Below are 16,435 nucleotides of genomic sequence, written 5' to 3' on the forward strand. Positions count from 1 at the left end.
TTGTTATATATTATATATATAAAAAAAATATATAACAACACATGTTAACTCCTCAAAACCAAAACTGGAATGAGAAACTCAGAAACCTAACCTAACCATATAACCGCACGCGGAAGCCACGTTGAGTCTCAACCGGACACGTATGTCGGACCAACGTGTGCCCCTCCCCCACCCCCCGTGTGTCAATAATTCTTCAAAAAATAGCAGATATAGCCGTCATAGTGTGTCACTTTGTGCTGTGCTATGACCTTGTAGATCTGCTATTTATTTATTTGTTTTAAATCATAAAAAGTTTTGCAAATATTTGGGGGGGTTTAGGATGCTAGATGTTTAAGACTCACCCGTTGGGGATGGACTCATCCTGGGGTCCGGGGGGTCAGAACATGGTGTGTTCAGTGTCTGTCCACGCATGGATTCATGCTCCCGTACTGAACACACCGCCACGGTGGAAGACAGATAAGAGACTATAGTAGGGAGTTTGTTGAAGCAGGTGTTTGTTTTACCAAGTTCTACTGCTGGGCAGTGTGTACTGTCCTGGCCACGCCTCGCCACCCCATCCTGGTAGTGAATACTACTGTATCCTGATCCTGACGCACACACACACACACACACACACACACGCACGCACACACGCACGCACGCACGTGACAAATACAGTACACAGAGGCACTCGCACACAGGAGCACACGCTGGCAAACTTTCAAGCAGCCATCTCACTCACAAACGCACACACATATACTGACGTATGGAAGCAGACATAGCAAAATGTCCAGAGGTCACGATTCAGACTTTGTGCTGCCGCTGATAAGAGTCTGGAGTCAGGTAGTCCCACTGGAATACATATGGTATTCAGCTGTGGTGACTCGATCTGTGTCAACCTTTATTTTAACATACTTGCTTTTTCTTCTTCTTTACTTGACTTGAACATCAGCTCCTGATGAGCAGGTTGGTGCCTTGCATGGTTTACTCCGCCGTCAGTGTTTCAGGCAATCAATCAATCAATAAATCAATCAATCAATCAAACTTTATTGTCATAACACAATTATAGTAAAAGAGAGGTGAAATTCTTATTTACTTTTGCAGTTTAAATGAGTAAAATAAAAAGAGGCACGTAAAAGTAAGTCGGAGAGGCTTATTGTCGGTCTATCCCGTTTTAATGCGGCTATAGACCCCAGTAAGATGGATTGCTGAGGTGGAGCGCAACACCTCCCATCAGCTCCCAGCACGACTTGCCGCGACCAAGCCATAATACTCACGTGCCGAGTTAGCGATGCATGGGATCAAACCTATGATCGTGTCGTCCACTGACTGCGCTACCCAGACACAAGTGAACAAAACAGGGGGAATACAATAAGCATTAAAAAGCCTGAAAATAGCAGTATATTAAAAATCTGTATACTGTATCATGTAGATTAAAAGAAGTCCTAAATCTTACGTAAGTGCATTTAGTATAGTGCAAGTCGATAAAGGCAACAGGCGACAGTCTTAGGTTTTGTTCAGCAGTCGTATATGTTGAACATTGTACGTAATAAAACTAATAAATAAAACGGTCTCTTGTTATGGCTGTTGGTACTGGCAGATTGTCTCTGACGTATTTCCTGGAGGGAGGGAAGCTCACCTCCTATGATGCCAGCAGCTGACCTCACCGCAGGTCAGGTTGCCCTCGAGTGCAACGCAGAGCGGTGAACTCGAGGGCATAGGCCGGGGTATGTTCCCGTAAAACAAACAGGTGCCCACATGTCACCACGCTCCCGAGAGTGAGGTTACAGAATTCTCTGAGGATGCAAGGGGCGTCACCCTTTGCTTGAGTAAAAGTACAAAAGTATTGGCAGCACTACATACTTACAGAACCGAATTAAAAGTACTCACTTTATACGTTTCAAAGTATAGGCTAGTGAAGTAGTAATGTATCAAAACAATTGAAATACTCAAGTAAAGTAATTTGCTGCACGGCCATTCATCCGTTGCTCACCCAGCACACATTAGGGGCAGCTAGGGGCAGCCTACGTCCGAGTATTGGCCCTCTGGTTTGACGACATCATGGGTCCATTAGCATTGTACAGTAGTGTAGTTTATGTGCCTATGTCCCAAACTACCTCCATGCGCAAGTCCGTGAGTGGAGCCCATTACAGAGGTCGTGACCTTTTTCCTCCTTTATGTTTTGGGCCCAAACCGGCCCAAACATGCAGTACCAGATCTGGCCAGTTGGAAATCCTTGCCTCAGAAATCTCCCCGGGCCCTGGACGCTTGGTCCAAGCAGGAGTCTGGTGTTTGTAGTCCTTTCTTCTTTGTGACATCATCAGGCTGCGACTGCTCGTTGTCTGGGCTCAGACCTTAGAGTATATTAATAGAGACGGCACCAGATTTCTCCTCCCATCCTCTTGCATTAAGTTGCTCAAAAGCGCATGAGGCAATTTCACTCCTCCTTCCGGGTAGGAAAAGAGTGCATTCTGGGATGGATTGGGCCAAATCGTGAACACGCTGGCCATTGACTATCATTGCACGCGTTCACGTATGAAACAGCGTTCACGTGTCATTGCCCCATAACGCGAACGTGCGCAATAATAGTCAACGGACCAGCGCTGGCTCGAGCTGCAATACCAAATTCGGCCACTATGTCCAATGTCTCTATTAATATATACTCTAAGCTAAGGCTCAGACGATGAGTGCTGTGGTCGGCATTTCTGTGTTGGTCTCTAGAAGGAGGAATCCAGAAATATGTGTTTTTATATTTCAGACAGTCACATCTGTCATGGTACACAGAGAGGCTGCATTCACACACATCAAACATGTGTCTGGTGTCTGTTTGGTGTCTTGTCTGTGTTTAATGGCAGAACAATAGCCTGGTAAAACCACTCCCCCTGCTGGACAACATTTGCATTCTGCTAGATCTCGGGCAGAGACGATATACTCCGTCCGGACCGATATGCAGCCTGTATGTAGGGACCTGAGGCCTCATACTCACATATCAAACGCATGTTCTGTGTTCTCAGGTCGAAGCAGGTAATACATTTCCGGTCCAAATTTATCAAAAGTTGTGTTCTCCCCATTCATTCATATTTACAGCGGATGAGTGGGTGAGAGAGATAGGGGACTAGTAATTAAGGGAGTGGCACGGAGGATGGCTAAATCTCAGTGACATCACAAAGATGTACTTCATAATGTTAATGATTTTTTTTCAGACCTCCAGTTCTAGGCAACACAGAATGGGGTATATTAATGACATAGTAAAATGTTAGAAATGAGTGGTATTCCCCTTTAAAAGTACCAAAAGTAGAAACTACTCATTATGCAGAATGTCCCGTTTTAAGTTTTCAAATGTTTACACATCTTTTGAAAGTAGCAGATCTACAAGCTCACAATGCGTCGGTCTCACTGCGACACATTGTGACTGTGAACTTGTAGATCAGCTATTTTCAAATGGCCGAAATGTATACAGTGCTGAAGTGTATATTTATGTTTTGTAACAATCATCAAAATGTACAAGGTAAATAGTAACAAAAGTTTCCAAATAAATGTAGTGGAGTAAAAATACAATATTTGACTCTGAGATGGAGTGGAATAGAAGTAAATATGTACAAATACCTAAATGTTTTTGTACTTCAAGTAAACGTACTTATTTACTTTCCACCACTGCTGTAGGGTAATCTTTAAAAAATAAGATCGTAATAATAATAATTTCCATATAATCATATGAAACAAGAAACTGATGTCATCGTAATATAAATACAGACAAACAGACTAAATATGAAGCTGTAAACTAAAGTGTAGATAAAATGTAAAAGAGCAGTATAGTAGGGCAAATCGACGTAACAGCGTGAGCGCTCGTGCTGTGTGTGTGTGTGTGTGTGTGTGTGTGTGTGTGTGTGTGTGTGTGTGTGTGTGTGTGTGTGTGTGTGTGTGTGTACGTGAATAGCCTCACCATGTGAGCGATCACATCCCTCGTTGATCATCCCGTTGAGTGTGACCAGAGCGAAGACCAGGAGAGACAACAGTATAACTAGACCCTCCAGCTCAGTGAATGGAGATGCCATCTACTACACACACACACACACAAACACACACACACACACACACACACACACACACACACACACACACACACACACACACACACACACACACACACACACACACACACACACACACACACACACACACACACAAACACACACACACACACACACACACACACACACACACAGACACGCACACACGTAACAGAGTCAAACATTAACTGCTCTGTAGTAAACCCCTTATAAGTGAGTAGTAGACCCCATGCAGCTCCTCCCCTTTGTACCGCCCCAAACTGTCAGTTTGTTTTGGCATGACATCACTGTCTGCCATGTTCACTCCTGTTAACATTCTAACATTCACCATTGTCTTCGTTAATAAAGAACAATGTGGCTACATGATGATGAAATCAGGGTTTTCTTCACTACTTACAGTAGGTCCTACAGCAGGGGTGCCCACACGTTTTTGACTTGAAAACTACTTTCAAAATGACCAGCTCAACATGATCTACCCACTGAAAAAAGTATTATAGCATTGCTGAAAATAGTTTCAATATGTACCTGAGTGAGAGGGCTTTGGAATAGCGGAGCTGGTGTTACATATAAGACAAACTTATGCACTTGGAATGGAATGTATTTCATTTAAAATGCTACATGTTTTTGTGCACAGCAAGACTCTTGAAAACAACATTTTGCGTTGTATGTTTGAGCTGACAGGCCCTTTTGATGTCAATCAATCAAGTCACCTTAATTCAAGTGGCAGTCTGGCAAATGCCCCTTTTTAATATATTCAGGGCCTACAGTATATTTTTATCCTCCCCCGAGGGGATCGACAACCAACGGAGGTATGATTACTTCTAACACGACTAGCCAGTGACGGATTAACCCCTCTCAAGGCCCTGGCGCTTCACCAAATCAAAAGGCCCTATACAGATTCAGTCAATGAATTAATTAATTAACATGCATGCGTTTAGCGCATATCCACTACTGCCTGCGCTGCCCGCTGACACAAGACACAGTAGGAACTGCCGCACTGGGCACAGCCTTTCCAACTTCAGTCTCTGCTAAACTGCAATTTTCCCGAAAAATAATTAGCCTATATCTACAAGCTCCATTAGCAGGCAGCAGCAGGTTTTGTCTAAATTGTCTTTGTGGCCAACAAATGTAGCTACATTTGCAAACAGTGCTGTTAATTGACCATGTTGTTACATGGTCCATATAACATGTGTGCACCAACAGACAATGCCAATATGCTATATTAATATTATAACGTTTTAAAAACAGATTAATTATTGACGACAATGCAACCTGTGGGTGCAACGTCACTGAAAACTTTCATAATAGCAATTAAATTAATTTACTCACGAGTGCTGGAATTGTGAAATGGAGGATGTAAGAACACACTTTTGTTGTATTAGAGCAGGGTAAATATGAAGTTTTTCGCCAATGTCTTGTTTATATTCCTCTTTACATAGGCTGTATGTTATTGTCGCAACAACACACGTTGGTCGGTCTGAGCGAGGGGGCCTTCCTGAGCAAGGGGGCTTCTGACGGCGTCGCTTACTCGCCTCCCCTCTGTCAGAGGAGGAAGCGACACGCAGCCGTGGGGAACCCCCCCAAACAGACTGCTCCCCCCCCCCTCCCGAAAACTGCTACAGAAACTGTCAGACGAGAAGACCAAAAACACTAGCGGGGGTTCCTATGTTGCGTTATATTTTTCGAAAGAAGCAACAGCTGTACCTATAGTCTCGTACCAGGCCCTGCAAGCTTCGGGCCCTGGCGCTTAAGCTCCACCTAGTTCCATTGTTAGTCCGGCTCTGGTTGTATGTTTGAGCTGACAGGCCCTTTTGATGTCAATCAAAGTCACCTTAATTCAAGTGGCAGTCTGGCAAATGCCCCTTTTTAATATATTTAAATTAAATATTTCTTAGGGGCATGCCATGTGATCTACCTGCACAGCCACAAAAATATACTGTAGGCCCTATATTTTTATCCTCCCCCGAGGGGATCGACAACCAACGGAGGTATGATTACTTCTAACATGACTAGCGACGGGACCACGATGGGCCGTCAAAAACACAATCTTTGGTTAGAATTGGAATCATTGATTTAGATTAAGAGTTACTCACGTTTTAAGACGTTTGATCCCATCCATTAAACACTTTAAAATGACGTCCCAACCGGAAATGACATTGAAAGTTGCTCAATAGACACTCCCAGGCTGTAGACTGGTGCACTCTGTTATGAAACGGGTAATGTTCCGTCTTTTGATTAATCTCCGTCCTGGGAGTTGGGCGTAATTTTTTAATAAGACGGAGACCTCCGTTTTGGCCGGCCAGAGTGTTAATAAGCTAAAAGCAATTGGTTGATAGCACATCAGTGAGCTGGATGCAATCCTACAGAGAGAACAGATAGTGGAGATGAACAGAACCCCTGTCCCCCTCCACCCCCTCCCAGTGAGCAACAACATGACATGACAGTTTGTGACCGCAACTTGTTCCTGTTCACGGATGACTCGGCACTGCTGGTCTCAGACAGGAACAAACTACTAGGTTGAAAATGCCCTCAGCTCTGAACTCGGTAGAATCTGCACCTGGCTAGCTGATAACATCAACATCAAACTATCTTTACACCTGGATCTCAGCAAGGGAGACGGCTTCTCAGTTAGATTGGGTGACAATATTATCACACGTAAAAATGGCCACCAATGTAAAAAGTTAACCAAAAAAGTCAACCAAAGACTGAACAGGACCTCCTCACTGGTCAATAAAAACACCTCGCTTGGTCAGGCTACTACTTGGCCTCACTCCCAGAACCCACCAACACGGAGGTTGTGGGTTCGAATTCACCGTGGTGCATCCGGCTACGTCAGGCGTCTATATGAGAACACAATTGGCCTGTGTTCGGGGGAGGGGAGCTGGGTGGGGACTGGGAGGGTGATTGGTCATTGCACATACTCCTACCTGTCAGCGGGGAGTGTTAGGCGGAGTAGGACGAAGGCTCTATGTCCTCCCGTTGGGTGCTCCTCACTGGTAGGTGAGTCTGTACGGTACATATCAACCTTCACAGTTGGCAGGCACTTTACAACTGCCACAGGAGTGCTATAGTGTTATCTGTCTCTTCCTGGTTTTACTCACTTATTTCTATTTCTAACTTGCCTACTAAAAATGCCTTTAGTAGTATTTCCAACCAGCTTGGCACTAGTGTATACTGTATAGCCTACACTTAGTGAGTGTCACTCAGAGTAACAAAGAAACGTGAACCAGCTTAACTGTGACTCTTTTTGATACAGAGACAGTCATGGCGGCAAGACTAACTAACTAAATCTTTTATCCAAAATGAGTTAATAGCACAGGCAGATGCAGACTCTTCACATACTAGAGCATGTCTGGAATAAATGTCAGAGCTGAAATCGACATGTAAATATGAAATAAATGCTTAAACATGTAGCGAGGTGTAATGTTAGAGTCCACAGAAGTGAACCTTTCAAGCCTGTTTTCTCAACTCGCCGTTTTCTGCAAGACATTACTCTATAAGCCATATCTCAAAAACTGCTGGGTCAAACAACCAATATGTCAGTTTGAAGCTATGATTCCCTGCTTTCACATGACATGAAAAAACTAAAACTAAAACAATTCTATGACTTAGCCTCAGTCAGAAACGGTCACCATTGTTGTGTGCGGTGTCTCTTCTGTGTGAACTAACTATAATGTGAGCTAACCTAAAAAGAATGCTTTTCCTCTGGTTACCCTCCGAACGAGTGATTTAGGAGAAAATGATGCACTGGTGGTTGCAGGGATTAAGTGCAGCTTGAGCTGGTCACGGCTAAAATGTAAGGTTTCAAACGTGAGGTTAAAGGATAAAAGCATAATGTTTCCTTGTAGGTTGTTTCATAAAAAAGGTCATGCAAAGTGCATACAACTCACAAAGAAATAAATTATGCAAACAAGGGTAGCCATTCTTTACTGGCACAATGCATAAACCAACAGAACACAATGCATAAAACCAGAACCTTCCAGCACCTGAAACTTTCCAGAACTCCTAGCTGTCGCTACACGCAATACGCACACCGAGTAGGGCAACAAAATGTGCCAAAAAGTGCCAAGCCGACCCTCATAATAAAAAGAATCTCCGCGGCTCTGCCATAATAGTGGCGTCCCTGCCAGAACCTGTGAAGTTCTATGATATATATATTTTGTTTACGTCTACGTTATAAACAGGACCGCGGCTGAAGGGGAATTTACGTCATAAAAAAAGAAATGTCCAAACTGTTGCAAAAATGAGCTATTACACAGGAAGAGTATACTGGGACGTCGAAGTGCCTTTACTATCATTATAAATGTTATTTGTAACACACTTCTTTGCAAATCACAAAGTGTAGGTCAGGTATTTGTCATGATGATGAATAATGAATGATGAATGCAGCAATCATGAACCAGATCTCCCGCTCTTGCTCAGCAGCATCAGTTTGTATTCAAAGTGGCAGATGTTTGGGTCCCTCTGGACCTTCATGAAGAGGAACCGAAACGTCAGGTGAGAGCAAGAGAGTTGAGCAAGAGCAGTGTGCGGTTTGTCATGATTGCTTCAGTTTCTGTTGTTGTCACTATCCAGTATCTGAACGGATGTGTGGATGTGCGGATATTTCCTTTGCATATTTTTTTGTGGTCCCCCAGTGATCTATATCAGGGGTAGGCAACCTTAGGCACCAGTGCCAACATTGGCACAAAGGAGGGTGATCACTGGCACACTGGCAAGTGTGTGAGAGAGTATTTTTGGTTTTAAATAAACTTTTTTTTAAAATGCAGTCCCTCACATTAGTGTGTAAATTACATCCTGCATTCTACATTCATTAAAACTGAACTCTGCCCTGAGTCTAATGATCATTATAACAACGTGAAAGAAAATATTTAAAAAGAAGGAAAAACTTTATGTTTGACAATCAAAATAAGTTGGAATTTTTCCTGTGGTGTCATTAAAATTAATTAATGTTGATATGGCACACTGACGATCTAGAAAATAAAAACATGGCACTTCATTTAAAAAAGGTTGCAGACCCCTGATCTATATTACTGTAGGTCCGCTAGTATTTCCCTCTACACCAAATCTCTTCACCGAAAATAGCCGATCTACAAGCTCACAACACGTAGCAATGTGACTCATTGTGAGCTTGTAGATTGGGCTAACCAGAAGTCATGGTTAGTAGTACTACTGAGCAGGGCCCAAGAATGTGATTCTGAGAACCGCATCTGAAATGTTATGGAAACAGATATAGGTCTTGACGTAGGTCTTGTAGTCCAGTGGTTCTCAAACTAAAAATAAAAAATAAAAATAATAACTTGAACTCACCCTGACAAGCCACGTCGTTTGACTACACCGATAAATGTTTTTCCCTTTTTTACTTTATATGATGATTTCCTGTTTTTCATAGAAGTGTACGTCTTTATTGTTATGATGAATTGAAAATAGTGGACCCTGATGTAAACAAGTCTTGTGCTTTGTATTGGCTTTTGTTTGAAATGTACACATACTGTGAAATAGAAATTTCAATCAATCAATCAACATTGACAATTTGGCCAGAGTTTCATTTTTTTTTTATAATTGCGACCGTAGGCCGCAGTTTACTATGAAAACCTGCAATACTTGTCAGTCAGTCACGCTAAAACCTGTCAGTCAGTCTGTCAGTCAGTCATTCCTCGTGACACGCTCCATATATGGCCGACCTCATCAAACTCTGTTTACTCAGGACACTCAAGATTGCTTATTGCTAAGAACTCATGTTCTGACTTGTGTTGTACCAAACAAGTTGGTACAAGAACCAACCAAGTTGGTACAACACATGGATCTCCATATGTGGAGCTGACTATCATCACCTGGAAATCCATATATGAAGATCACGACACTGACCTCATCAAACCCTGGGATAGCCATACGTGGAGAGGACTGGATCATCACCTAAATCTGCATATATGGAGCCGGCTGGCGCTCTACATCTGACCTGACGGACACCAGATTAATATTTTAACTCCTGCTTCTCCATTGTGCCGTATTAAGAAGCTTCGTTGTTTCAGCGCCCTCAGGGCGTCTTACTGGCATTGAACCCCTACCATGAAATGTTCTATGAGCAGGGCCTGGCTGTAAACAAGTTCTTGAGCTTAGTCCAGTTACCCTGGGTAAACATAGTACCTTTCCTTTCCTTTCCTGGTATAGTCCTCTAGCAGGCTACCCAGAGGACAGGCCCTCAGCCCTCCACTAGCAGGCCTGACTTTTCACTCACTCCTCACGCATCCTTATCAGATGTTTCAGCCTGATCTCCGACAGCTTCCTGTTGCTGGTCTGTTGTTGTGCATTCCTTACATTCCTTTGTAGCCTTTATACTGTGCCAGTTATTTAAACCATTGAAATGGTGAAAAATAGCCGATATGCAAGCTCACACGAACCCGCTGCAACGTGACAGTTATCCGACACAGCCGTAAGGGACCCAGAACATCATTACCTTCCTATTTTAATTTAAAAAAAAGAAAGAAGAATCTCACACAATCTCGAAAATAGCACATCTATAGTAGATCTATTCAACTCTTAGGTATAGGCTATGCTGAAATATATAGGGTTTAACAAAGCACTAACCTTGCACTGCCAAAGAGCTCTGGTTTGGTTTCTCTGTCTGAACCATGAAGTCATGTTTGGTTTAGTGTCCGACGGCTTACTACGGTGCTGAAAACATTCCCCCAGACAGACGTTATGTCTGCATGTCATGTGAGGCGTGTTTTCTGAGGTCCCTATTGTTGCTGTCGGCTGGAAACCTCATAAGGCCACAACTGTTACCTTTCAGATTTCAATTTCAAAAACATTAAAAAAAAAGGCAGATCTACAAGCTCAAAACGCATCGCATCATGGCGCGTTTTGAACTTGTAGAACAGTTTTTGTTACTTTTATTTGTGTGACACTGCGGTGTGATGAAGCCGGGCGTTAATTTACGGGGAAAAAAACATATTTTTGGGGTACTGCCTGTTGATCATTCCTATCAAGTTACATGAAAGTCTGCATGAGCAACTGAGCAGATTTGATTTGCCATTTGCACAAATGCATAGGAACTCTTGGAGCTCAGCATCCCAGGGTCAGCATTTAAAAAGACAGAAAGAACACACATCCTACAATAATACTACATATATCCTACAATACAATCCTAATAAGTACTTTATATTCTAGCTAGAACCAGTGCAATAATCTATCATGGTTCAGTTCATCTGTCTTGATTCACACAACACACAACACAGACACACTGCCTTGCTTAGTCCTTATTAAATATAGTTTGCCAGCACAATGCATGCATGTATTGAAGCATGGCTATTTGACGGTATGTATGTGTGAGTATGGCTGTCCTTTACTGTCAAATAACGTCGTTGCTCTGATTAAACCGCAGGTGTGTGAGTGCATCACTTACCCCAGGGTCTGTGTGTGTGTGTGTGTGTGTGTGTGTGTGTGTGTGTGTGTGTGTGTGTGTGTGTGTGTGTGTGTGTGTGTGTGTGTGTGTGCCAGTGGAGTCCATGGAGGAATGAATGGACACGGGAGCACTCTGGCTTCAAAGTACAGGAAGGGGAGGTGGAGAAGCAAACCGCTGTGTGTGTGTGTGTGTGTGTGTGTGTGTGTGTGTGTGTGTGTGTGTGTGTGTGTGTGTGTGTGTGTGTGTGTGTGTGTGTGTGTGTGTGTGTGTGTGTGTGTGTGTGTGTGTGTGTGTGTGTGTGTGTGTGTGTGTGTGTGTGTGTGTGTGTGTGTGTGTGTTTGTTGATGTGGTCTGTAAGAGCATCCAGCGTCCTTCTCTCTCTCAGGTCTAGTCTGTGTAGCACGCATGTACACACACACACACACACACACACACACACACACACACACACACACACACACACACACACACACACACACACACACACACACACACACACACACACAGACAGACACACAGACAGACAGACAGACACAGACACTTCTCACCTCTTCACACGTTCTCTTCTCCTCTTTAGGTGTGCTCAGGTTAACCCTAATTATTAATGACTGTGTGTGTGTGTGTGTGTGTGTGTGTGTGTGTGTGTGTGTGTGTGCGTGCGTGCGTGCGTGTGCATACATTTCTTTATTTAGGTCAGTGGTGTATCTGAGCAAACATAACATGACGCTGAAGGCCTGATAAGAAGATCACAGATGTCACTGAACACATAACATGCACACCAGGTGAGAAAAGCTTCGTCAGTGTTTCCATCATTCACGTGTGTGTGTAAATAGCTGATGTAGAAGTTCACAACATGTTGCCAACATGTCGCGACTGCATTCAGCGCATTGTGAACTTGTATTTTTGTATTAAAAATATAGTCTATATAAATCAGACCATGTTGTTGTTTTAGCTACAGTGACGCCACAGCCTAGAAGGTGTGAATAGGGCGACGTCTTTACGTGATTGTGTTGGAGGAGGTGCTTCTTGCTTCATTTAGCTCATGAAAAATTGATCTGTGGACGTTTCATCTTTATTGGTCATGTTGCAGGTCCCTGAAACATAACCACAGAACAAATCTATCACTGCATATCATGGGCAGAAATCTCCATATTCTTTTCACTTTTTTTTTTCTCAGAAAATGAATGCCTTACTTACTTACTACACAAAAGTATAGCAGAAAAAAGCTGATCTACAAGCCCATAACGCGTTGCTGTGATTTGTATAATTCTGCAATTATTTGCACATTATTTGCGGTATATGAGTCCATCTGGCCTGGCTGAGACAAAAAAGTCTAGCTGTCAAGTGTGACAATACAATACAGTCTTCAGTTCACATTACTGACCAGAGCGCCTGAGAATAAGCTCATACATCTGCTATCACTGTCCCATTTATCGGACAGTTGCTCGCATTTACTTCATGGGAAGTTTGCAAGAGTGACAGGAAATAATACTTCACTATTCTTTCAAAGCATATTCATCTTCATCTTCCGCTTTTGTGACATTAAGTCTAACAACAACTTGTAGAACACATTCAGTTTGTCAATGAACTACAGGGCTTGACATGAAGGCTTGTCCTGGCTCCAAAAAGAGCATATTACAATGTCACACAAAAGTAGCAAAAATAGACTACAAGCTCACAGCGTGTTGCATTGCGACGTGCTGTGAGTTGTAGATTTGCAATTATTTGCTATTTTACAGTGAAAGTGGTCGAGTCTGTCTTTGGATTTTATAAATATCGAAGCAATGAAAAATATAAGTAGGCCTATGTGTGACTATTGTATCCATTCAAACGCACATTCTTTTTTGTTTTTCTTCTTTTTCTTCCTAAAGAGTAACCGTTTTGTATTGTATGTATTGTATGAATGTATTCACTTCCATAGTTTTGAAACATTTGTATACGGAACAATAGGCTGATTTCTCACCATGAATAAAGGCATATCAAACTGTATGAATGACGCAATGTGAATAGATTTGTAGTTGTTTATTTGACAGGCCTGGCGCCTCCGGTGTTTAACCTGAGGCAAGAATCTGGTGTTTTACCTGCAGAGGCAAATTAAAAAAATGCCAAAAACTTGTTGCTATATCAGTGGTGCTGAAACCTTTTCCTGTCAAGGACCCCCAAAATTATATGTATTAGGCTGCGGACCCCCATTTGAAAACATGTAGTTCCAGGGACCCCCAGAAGCAAAGATTTAAAGTAAATTAAATAATATACTCAAAGATTTGCAAAAATTGCCAAGATCTTCCAAAAATAGATCTTGTATATCTGCTATTTTTGGATAGCCAAAGTATAAACCAATGCTTTTTAGCTCAAATCTAAAATGACACTGTATGTAAACGTGTAGCCAGCTGCCTGTACTCTGTAGTGTCTGTTGAGACTCAGGCGTGGTTTGATTTCCAGCGTATAATGTATATTAAATAATAAGTGGTGATGCTGTGATTCAGCAGCGTGTTAGTACTGGTAGAGCGGTGGCTTCACTAGTGCTTTAGGTCAAAGCCATCATCAACCACACTGAGGCTGAATAACAGCACTGTGTCACTTCACCAGTGCTTTAGGTCAAAGCCATCAGCAACCACACTGAGGCTGAATAACAGCACCGTGTCACTGTGTTGTTTAAGTGGTGCAACCACTTCAGGGATCAGCAAGGATCTGCGCTGCCTTTCGGAAGTCGCCCTAGCGTGCGAGTTCCTGTAGCATCGCAGGCATGCATTAACGACGATAATAAAACACCCTCTTGTGTAATATTGCTTAAATAAAGCCTTGACTGGGAACTTTACAAAGTTACAGTGTGCAGACCTTTTTATATTGCCTTATAATATCCACTGTTTGGTCCTGCACCTGCCATCCCTTAGATGCGCCAGTTCTACTCTCTCTAAAGTATGTACTTTGCCTTGTGTTTACACACACAAAACTATTAAATACATTCTTTACCCATCATTTCCCTCTATACCAGTCGTCATCAACCACTGTAGTAGTGTGATGTTCCTCACATGCAGTGCAGACTCACATGTCCCTCTCCCCTGGACGTCCCCGTCTACCAAAACAAACAGTGAACACACCTAAACCCAGTGAGAGGGCAGTGTGTTTCTGCAGGTATAAACACCACCACACCACTCCAGTCAGTTTGTTTATTTTCATTCTATGGAGGCAGAATAATTATTGTTATCTACCCGGAAACAGGAAGGGCTGCCACCACCGCTTTGGGTTTGGACAGCTCCTTCCAGAAAAAAAAAAAAGAACCGACAGACAAGACAACAGTTACTTGGTTAATCAGTACACAAAGACCAGGAGTGATAGCGCCCCCTGCCAGGCTCCTGTGCATGTTGCAGCTAGACCCTATTATAAGCATTATTCCTTGTCACACTCTGTGCCTGAGTGTGCCGTGCCTGGGTCGCCTTCCTTATGTTTCCCCCTAGTTGCTCTGTGTTGTTTCCCTTCCCCCCCACTGTGCTGTGTTTGGGACTCCTTTGATTGATTTGAGGACATTTGCCGCCCTGTGTGGCGTGTACCTTGTTTTATCCTAAATTACGTTTAAGTAAAGCTCCTGTGAACTTCCCTTGGGTCTCCGTCTCTCCCAGCATTATTGGGTCCACAACTTACCTGGTTGAGAATGTGTCATTCCTATTAGAACTATCAAATTATTACTACAGAATGGGGGTTTAACCTGCAATCTATACCGCGCGCGCGCGCGCGCGCGTGTGTGTGTGTGTGTGTGTGTGTGTGTGTGTGTGTGTGTGTGTGTGTGTGTGTGAGTTCAACAGTTCTGTTCCATCATAATCCCAGTGAGCTGAGCCAATCTGAATTAGGATTACACAACACACATTACACACATGTGCTATGCCCACTGTCACACATGCACCCCCCACCACACTCACACACACACATGCACACACGCATGCACATGCACGCATACGCACATGCGCACACATACACGTTGGAATTACTTCTGAGGATGTTTTCAAATAAAAAACAATAATGCTAGATTTAGCTACTATGCCTGCAAACGTCCCATGCAAACGGCTAGCCTAGCCACTTAGACTCTGCCGAGTCTCTGTCTGATTTTGATTAGTTTCATTTGAGAACGGCCAGGTGTGCTGTCATGCCTTTTTGAGCACATGTAGAGAGCTTATTTCAACCAATCACATTGCTTGGTCGGAAGTATTTGTGGTACAATGCCTATTCCTATACCCCTGTAGTTAACCTGGAAATCATCTTTATTCTCCTGTGAGCCCCCCCCCCCCACACACACACACACACGCACACACGTGCGTGTTGACCCTCAAGCACACACACACTTAAGGTCCCTGCACACTGGACGTGTGCGTTTTCAGCGATTTTCCGTCGGTTTTCCGAAAAACGCACCCAGTGTGCAACCACCTTTAACCTTGTTTTTAAAATATAGCAAGACCTGCTATTAATGTCTGAGTTTGATGAGAAACCTGTGGCCATGCAGTCAGATAGTAAATGTGTGTTAAACCTCATGTGTACTCCACAGTCCACAGTGTCGCTTGCTTACAAGCCACTGCAAGTCGTGCGATGGAGAGAACTTAAGCTTCACAGTATGACCAAGGTGATTAGGGTTGCATCAGTTAATCAAACAAATCTATGTTATTTGCTTATCAAATTATCAAAAATATCAATCGTTTAATTAAATAATTCAGTGAAAATCAATCCTTATTTTTTTCCCTAAAATGTAAACATTTTCTTCATTTCTTTTTTGAAAATAGCGGAAGTACAAGCTCACAATGACATTGAATGAACAATAAACCAGGAGGCGTTTATTACACTTTTTAAATTAGAAACATAACAATAATTAATAGAATAATCGCTAATAAAATAATCAATAGTTGCGGCCCTAAAGGTGATTTCTCATAATCTTCTGTCATGTAACTGTTAACACAACTGTTTGTGCGCGCGTGCGTGTGTGTGTGAGTGTGAG

At 42.8% G+C, this 16,435-nt stretch overlaps 1 long non-coding RNA gene across 1 annotated transcript; it reads right to left on the bottom strand.

Moving 5' to 3' along the window:
* Positions 1-1,006: 1,006 nt before the first annotated feature.
* Positions 1,007-4,069, bottom strand: LOC310858796. Its single transcript, XR_014569228.1, has 3 exons — positions 3,923-4,069; positions 2,662-2,696; positions 1,007-2,333 (listed from the first exon to the last, which is right to left on the bottom strand). It is a non-coding gene; the product is annotated as an uncharacterized lncRNA (long non-coding RNA).
* Positions 4,070-16,435: the final 12,366 nt, after the last annotated feature.

The sequence above is a fragment of the Protomyctophum parallelum genome (assembly GCF_964188405.1).
Source record: "Protomyctophum parallelum genome assembly, chromosome: 5".
NCBI lineage: Eukaryota > Metazoa > Chordata > Actinopteri > Myctophiformes > Myctophidae > Protomyctophum > Protomyctophum parallelum.